Below are 6,857 nucleotides of genomic sequence, written 5' to 3' on the forward strand. Positions count from 1 at the left end.
CCCACTGTTGGGTAAGGACTGTCTCTATATGTTGCCAACTTGTACTTCCCAATCGCTTAGTACAGTGCTCTGCACACAGTAAGCGCTCAATAAATACGATTGAATGAACGATCTCTTTTTAAGCCCCTGTCGGCCTGAGAAGTAGCTTTATTTTCTTTTCAAATATGTGGATAAAGCATGGAAAGCCAAGTCGTGTCACTCTAGAACAGGGACTGAAAGTCTGCATTCACGCAGGACAAAGAACTGAAAGGTTTAGTCAAGGAAGGGCTCCTGGAGAAGATGTGCCTTCAATAAGGCTTTTAAGGTGGGGGGAAGATATGAAGAGGGTGGGCATTCCAGCTCAGAGGCAGGATCAATCAATCAATCAATCAATCGTATTTAGTGAGCGCTTACTGTGTGCAGAGCACCGTACTAAGCGCTTGGGAAGTACAAGGATGTGGGCGAGAGGTCGGTGGCAAGATAGATGAAGAGCGAGGTACAGCGAGAAGCTTAGCAGTACAGGAGAAAAGTGTGCAGGCTGGGTTGTAATAGGAGAGAAGTGAGGTGAGTTAGGCGGGGGCAAGGTGATTGACTGCTTTAAAGCTGACGATAAGGAGTTTCTGTTTGATGTGGAGGTGGATAATAATAATAATAATAATAATAATAATAATGGCATTTGTCAAGTGCTTACTACTACTAATAATAATAATGGCATTTATTAAGTGCTTACTATGTGCAAAGCACTGTTCTAAGCAGTGGGGAGGTTACAAGGAGATCAGGTTGTCCCACGGGGGGCTCACAGTCTTAATCCCCATTTTACAGATGAGGGAACTGAGGCCCAGAGAAGTGAAGTGACTTGCCCAAAGTCACACAGCTGACAAGTGGCAGAGCCGGGATTCGAACCCCTGACCCCTGACTCCAAAGCCCGTGCTCTTTCCACTGAGCCATGCTGCTTCTCTATGCACAGCACTGTTCTAAGCACTGTGGGGGATACAAGGTGATCAAGTTGTCCCATGTGGGCCTCACAGTCTTAATCCCCATTTTACAGATGAGGTAACTGAGGCTCAGAGAAGTTAAGTGACTTGCCCAAGGTCACGCAGCAGACATGTGGCGGAGCTGGGATTTGAACCCATGACCTCTGACTCCAAAGCCCATGCTCTTTTCACTGAGCCACGCTGGATGGGCAACGACTGGAGGTTCTTGAGCACTGCAGAAACATGGACGGAACATTTTTGTACAAAAATGATCTGGGCAGCAGAGTGAAATATGCACTGGAATGGGGAGATACAGGAAGGAGGGAGATAGACAAGGAGGCCGATACATCAATCAAGACAGGATAGGAGAAATGCTGGCATTAACATGGTAGCAGTTTGGATGGAGAGGAGAGGGTGAATTTTAGCAATGTCGTGAAGGCTGAATCAACAGGATTTGATGACAGATTGAATATGTGGGTTGATGGAGAGAGAAGAGTTGGAGGATAACGCCAAGCCTACAGGCTTGAGAGATAGAAAGGATTTTGGTGCTGTCTACAATGATTGGAAAGGCAGGGGGAGGCAGGGGTTGCACATATTAAGCTTGAGTTTTCAAAGTCATCCAAGTAGAGATGACTTGAAAACAGGAGGAGATGTGAGACTGCACAGAGGGAGAGAGATGAGGGCTGGAGGTATAGATTTGGGTATCATCTGCAGAGAGGTGACAGTTGAAGCCATGGGAGCAAATGAGTTCTCCAAAGGGAGAAGGTGTAGATGGAGAATAGAAGGGGGCCCAGAACTGAACCTTGAGGGACTCCCACAGTTAGGGGGTGGGAGGCAGAGGAGAAGCCCGCAAAAGAGACTGAGAATGGGAGGCCAGAGAGAGAGGAGGAGAGCCAGGAGAGGACAGGGGCAGTGAAGCTGAGGTTGGATAATGTTTCCAGGTGAAGGGAGCAGTGTTGAAGGCAGCTGAGTGGTCAAGGGGGATTAGAATGGAGTAAAGGCTCTTAGATTTGGCAAAGAGAAGATCACCTGTGATCTCTGAGAGGGTGGTTTCTGTGGTGTCCAGTGGACAGAAACCAGATAAAAGGGGGTCAAGGAGAGAATTGAAGGAGAGAAACTTGAGACAGCTGGAGTCGACAACTCGTTCAAGGAGTTTGGAGAGGAATGGTAGGAGGGAGATGGGGTGATAACTGGAGGGAGTCGTAGGGACCAGTGAGGGTTTTTTTAGGATGGGGAGACGTGGGTAAGTTTGAAAGCAGGGGGGAAGAAGTCCTTAGAGAGTGAACAGTTGAAGATGACTGTCAGGGAGGAAAGAAGGGAGGGGACAAGTGCTGTGATAAAGTATGAAGGGTTAGGGTCAGTTGTGCAGGTGGAGGGGGTGGATTTTGAAATCTCCTCTTGAGATACTGATGGGAAAGATGGGAGAGTTGAAGAAGGGGGAGGAGGAGGGAGGGACTGGAGAGGAGCAGGGGAGGTTTTAGGGAGATCACGCCAGATAAAATAGGTAGCCAGGGGCAAGAGATGAGGGACGTGAGGGGACAGGGCGTTTGAGGCTGGAGTTAAATATCTGAAACAACGGGCGACGGCAATGGAGTCCACTTTATCAACCTCTGCCACCCACTAAAATTACCAGTTGCTTTCATCTGCTGCCCTCAATCAGTGGTATTTATTGAGCATCAGAGAAGCAGTGTGGCTCAATGGAAAGAGCCCGGGCTTGGGAGTCAGAGGTCATGGTTCTAATCCCGGCTCCACCACTTGTCAGCTGTGTGACTTTGGGTAAGTCACTTCACTTCTCTGGGCCTCAGTTCCCTCACCTGGAAACTGGGGATTAAGACCCTGAGCCCCACGTGGAACAACCTGATCACCTTGTATCCTCCCCAGCGCTTAGAACGGTGCTTGGCACATAGTAAGCGCTTAACAAATGTCATCATCATTATTATTATTATTACTGAACACGTGGGAGAATACTTTCATTCATTCAACTGTATTTATTGAGCACTTACTGTGTGCAAAGCACCGGGCTACAACAGAGTCGGTGTAGACACATTCCGTGCCCACAGCGAGTTTACGGTTTACGAATTTAAGGTCTCCATGCTGCATGACCCTATCATCCCCATTTCAATCCACCTCCAATCCACCTCAATCCATATTGACATTTTTTAAATGTATTAAATATTTGATGTATAGCCTGTTTTCTTTTTTTAATGCATATCTCTTAAGTGCTTACTATGTGTCAGGCACTGTACTAAGCCCTGGGGTAGATACAAGATATTCAGGTTGGAGCTCACAGCCTTAATCCCCATTTTACAGAGGGAGTAACTGAGGTACAGAGAAGTGAAGTGACTTACCCAAGATCACACAGCAGACAAGCGGCAGAGCTGGGATTAGAACTCTGGTCCTTTGACTCCGAAGCACATGCTCTTTCCACTAGGCTAAGAATCATGTAAATACACCCTGAAGCAGGAAGGAGGTTGCAACAAAAATCCAATCAATAAGATATCCTGCCATGTTGCTGAGCTTCGTCAGGGTCAAGGAAAATCATTAGAAAATTATCTTTTTTCCAGAAATGACCCTGCGTTTTTGACTCTTATCTCCAAATTTTTGTCTCCAGTTTCTCCTGACCCTTTCTGCTCCTGTTTCCCTCTTTCCCTCCTGATCTGGGCATTATTCAACCCTTTGTATTGGGCTGACCTGGGATCTTGTCATCCTAAAATCAGTCAATCAGTGGTATTTATTGAGTGCTTATTGTGTGCAGAACACTGTACTAAGCACTTGGGGGGGGCACTCTACAACTGAGTTGGCAGACACGTTCTCTGCCCACAAGGAGCTTCAGTCTAGAGGGGGAGACAGACATTAATATAAATAAATAAATTACAGTTATGTGAGAAAGTGCTGGGGTTTAAAAGTGGGGTATCAGGTACCTAAAGGGTAATAATAATAATAATAATAATAATAATGACATTTATTAAGCACTTACTATGGGCAAAGCACTGTTCTAATCACTGGGGAGGTTACAAGGTGATCAGGTTGTCCAACAGGGGGCCCACAGTCTTAATCCCCATTTTACAGATGAGGTAACTGGGGCACAGAGAAGTTAAGTGACTTGCCCAAAGTCACACAGCTGACAATTGGTGGAGCCCAGATTTGAACCCATGACCTCTGACTCCAAAGCCCGGGCTCTTTCCACTGAGCTATGCTGGGTACAGATAATAATAATAATAATAATAATGTTGGTATTTGTTAAGCACTTACTATGTGCAAAGCACTGTTCTAAGCGCTCCAAATGCACAGCGCATGCAGAAGGGAGAGGGCACCAGGGAAAAGAGTTCTGATATTTATTGAGAACTCCCTGCCTCTCCACATCAGAAAGACCACAGCTCTTGGCCACATTCAAATCCCTCCTAAAATCCCAACTCCTCCAACAGGTTTTTCCCAATTGATTTCCCAATACCCAAGCCATATCGTCTCTCCAGCCATCTCCAGCATTCATGACCTCATTTACATCTTCGTTAGCACTCGTGTTTATTTTGCTATATTTATTTTGACCATTCAAGTCGTAAATATGTGTATGCTTGTCTCCCCCATTAGAGCGTAAGCTCCTTGTGGGCAGAGAACATGACGCTTTGTTACTCTGAACTTCCCAAGTGCCTAGTAGAGTATACTGTAATAATAATAATAGTAATGATGGCATTTATTAAGTGCTTACTATGTGCAAAGCACTGTTCTAAGCACTGGGGAGGTTACAAGGTGATCAGGTTGTCCCACGGGGGACTCGCAGTCTTCATCCCCATTTTACAGATGAGGGAACCGCGGCACGGAGAAGTTAAGTGACTGTACTAACTGGATGCTCAATAAATTTCACTCCTTCTACTCCCATCCTCCTCCACCTCCACCTCTTCTTTCTCCACCTCCACCTCTTCCTCCTCTTCCTCCTTCTCCTCCCTCAGCAAGCAAGCGATGTAGCTGGGTTTAGAACCCAGGTCCTCTGACTCCCATCAGACCCGTGATCTTTCCATTAGACCATACTACTTCTCTAAGGATCACTGAATAGACCTTACATATATACACAGCACCTGTATATATGTATATATGTTTGTACATATTTATTACTCTATTTATTTTACTTGTACATATCTATTCTATTCATTTTATTTTGTTAGTATATTTGGTTTTGTTCTCTGTCTCCCCCTTTTAGACTGTGAGCCCACTGTTGCGTAGGGACTGTCTCTATATGTTGCCAACTTTTACTTCCCAAGCGCTTAGTACAGTGCTGTGCACACAGTAAGTGCTCAATAAATATGATTGATTGATTGATTGATTGATTGATTGATGTCTATCAGATGTTAACTGCATCCACCCCAGCACTTAGAACAGGGCTTCACACATAGTAAGCACTTAACAAATACCATAAAAAAAGCTCAGCTGTATTGTTCTCTCCCAAGAGCTTAGTATAGTGCTCTAGACTGTGAGCTTCTAGGCTGTGAGCCCACTGTTGGGTAGGGACCGTCTCTATATGTTGCCAAATTGTACTTCCCAAGCGCTTAGTACAGTGCTCTGCACACAGTAAGTGCTCAATAAATACAATTGAATGAATGAACCCAGTAAACATTCAATAAATACCAGTGACTGATTTATCGTTAATTTGGCCAGAGATGAAAGCTCAGGGGATTTCTTGCCTAGCTAGGAGCATGGCCAAATCCACTTTCCAGGTAAACTGAGGGAAGCAGCGTGGTCTAGTGGAAAGAGAAAGGATCTGCGTTCTAATCTTGGCTCCGCCACTTCTCTGCTGTGTGATCTTGTACATGTCCATTCTATTTTTATTTTATTTTGTTAATATGTTTTGTTTTGTTGTCTGTCTCCCCCTTCTAGACTGTGAGCCCACTGTTGGGTAGGGACCGTGTCTATATGTTGCCAACTTGGACTTCCCAAGCGCTTAGTACAGTGCTCTGCACACAGTAAGTGCTCAATAAATACAATTGATTGATTGATCTTGGACAAGTCACTTAATTTCTCTGGGCCTCAGTTACCTCATCTGTAAAATGGGGATTGAGACTGTGAGTCCCGTGTGGGACAAGGACTGTGTCCAACCTGATTAAAATTGAATCTACCTTAGTGCTTAGTACAGTACCTGGCACACAGTAAGTGCTTAACAAGTACCGTTGAAAAAAATTGCTCAGGTGCTGTTGGTCCGGAGGAGCTTCTCTTCTCTTTTCATTATCTGTTTCTTTTCTTGTGATTTAACTGCCTTTCATGCCCCTTCTCTTCTCCTAGGGCTTCGGGCTGGTTGTTTTGAAGGGAGGACCGTCTCTATGTGTTGCCAACTTGTACTTCCCAAGTGCTTAGTACAGTGCTCTGCATACAGTAAGCGCTCAATAAATACGATTGATTGATTGATTGATTGATTGAGGGGAGAGAAGGGGAGAGAAAGAGAGAGCGCAGTGAATTGAAGATCAAAGTTTTTGAGTGCCTTTGACTTCCTGCTTGACCTTGAATGAATGGCTTACGTGTCCTGTACCTCAGCATTCTCAGCTGCTGAAGTGTGGTTATCTTAATCTACCTCCCAGGATTGTTGGGAAGAAAGCTAATAAAAGGAAATGGGTTTTCTTCCTCATGGGTGGACTCTACAGTGGTCAGAGATATTCAAATCTGGAGTAGAAAAACATCGTTCAGTGAGTCAACCTCCGTATTCCCGTCATCCTCTCTTAGTTTCCACTGTTGTTGACCAAGGGAAAATTGAACTGCTGGGTGTTTTTTTCCTTATGGTATTTTTTGAGAGAACACGGGACATTCTGGAGAAAGTATATCCAGATAATAGCTGTGAATCAGAAATGACTCGACGACACTTGATAATAATTTGTTAAGGCCTTACTATGTGCCAGGTACTGAACTAACCGTTGGGGTAGA

This window comes from Tachyglossus aculeatus, chromosome 1 (assembly GCF_015852505.1).
Source record: "Tachyglossus aculeatus isolate mTacAcu1 chromosome 1, mTacAcu1.pri, whole genome shotgun sequence".
Lineage (NCBI taxonomy): Eukaryota > Metazoa > Chordata > Mammalia > Monotremata > Tachyglossidae > Tachyglossus > Tachyglossus aculeatus.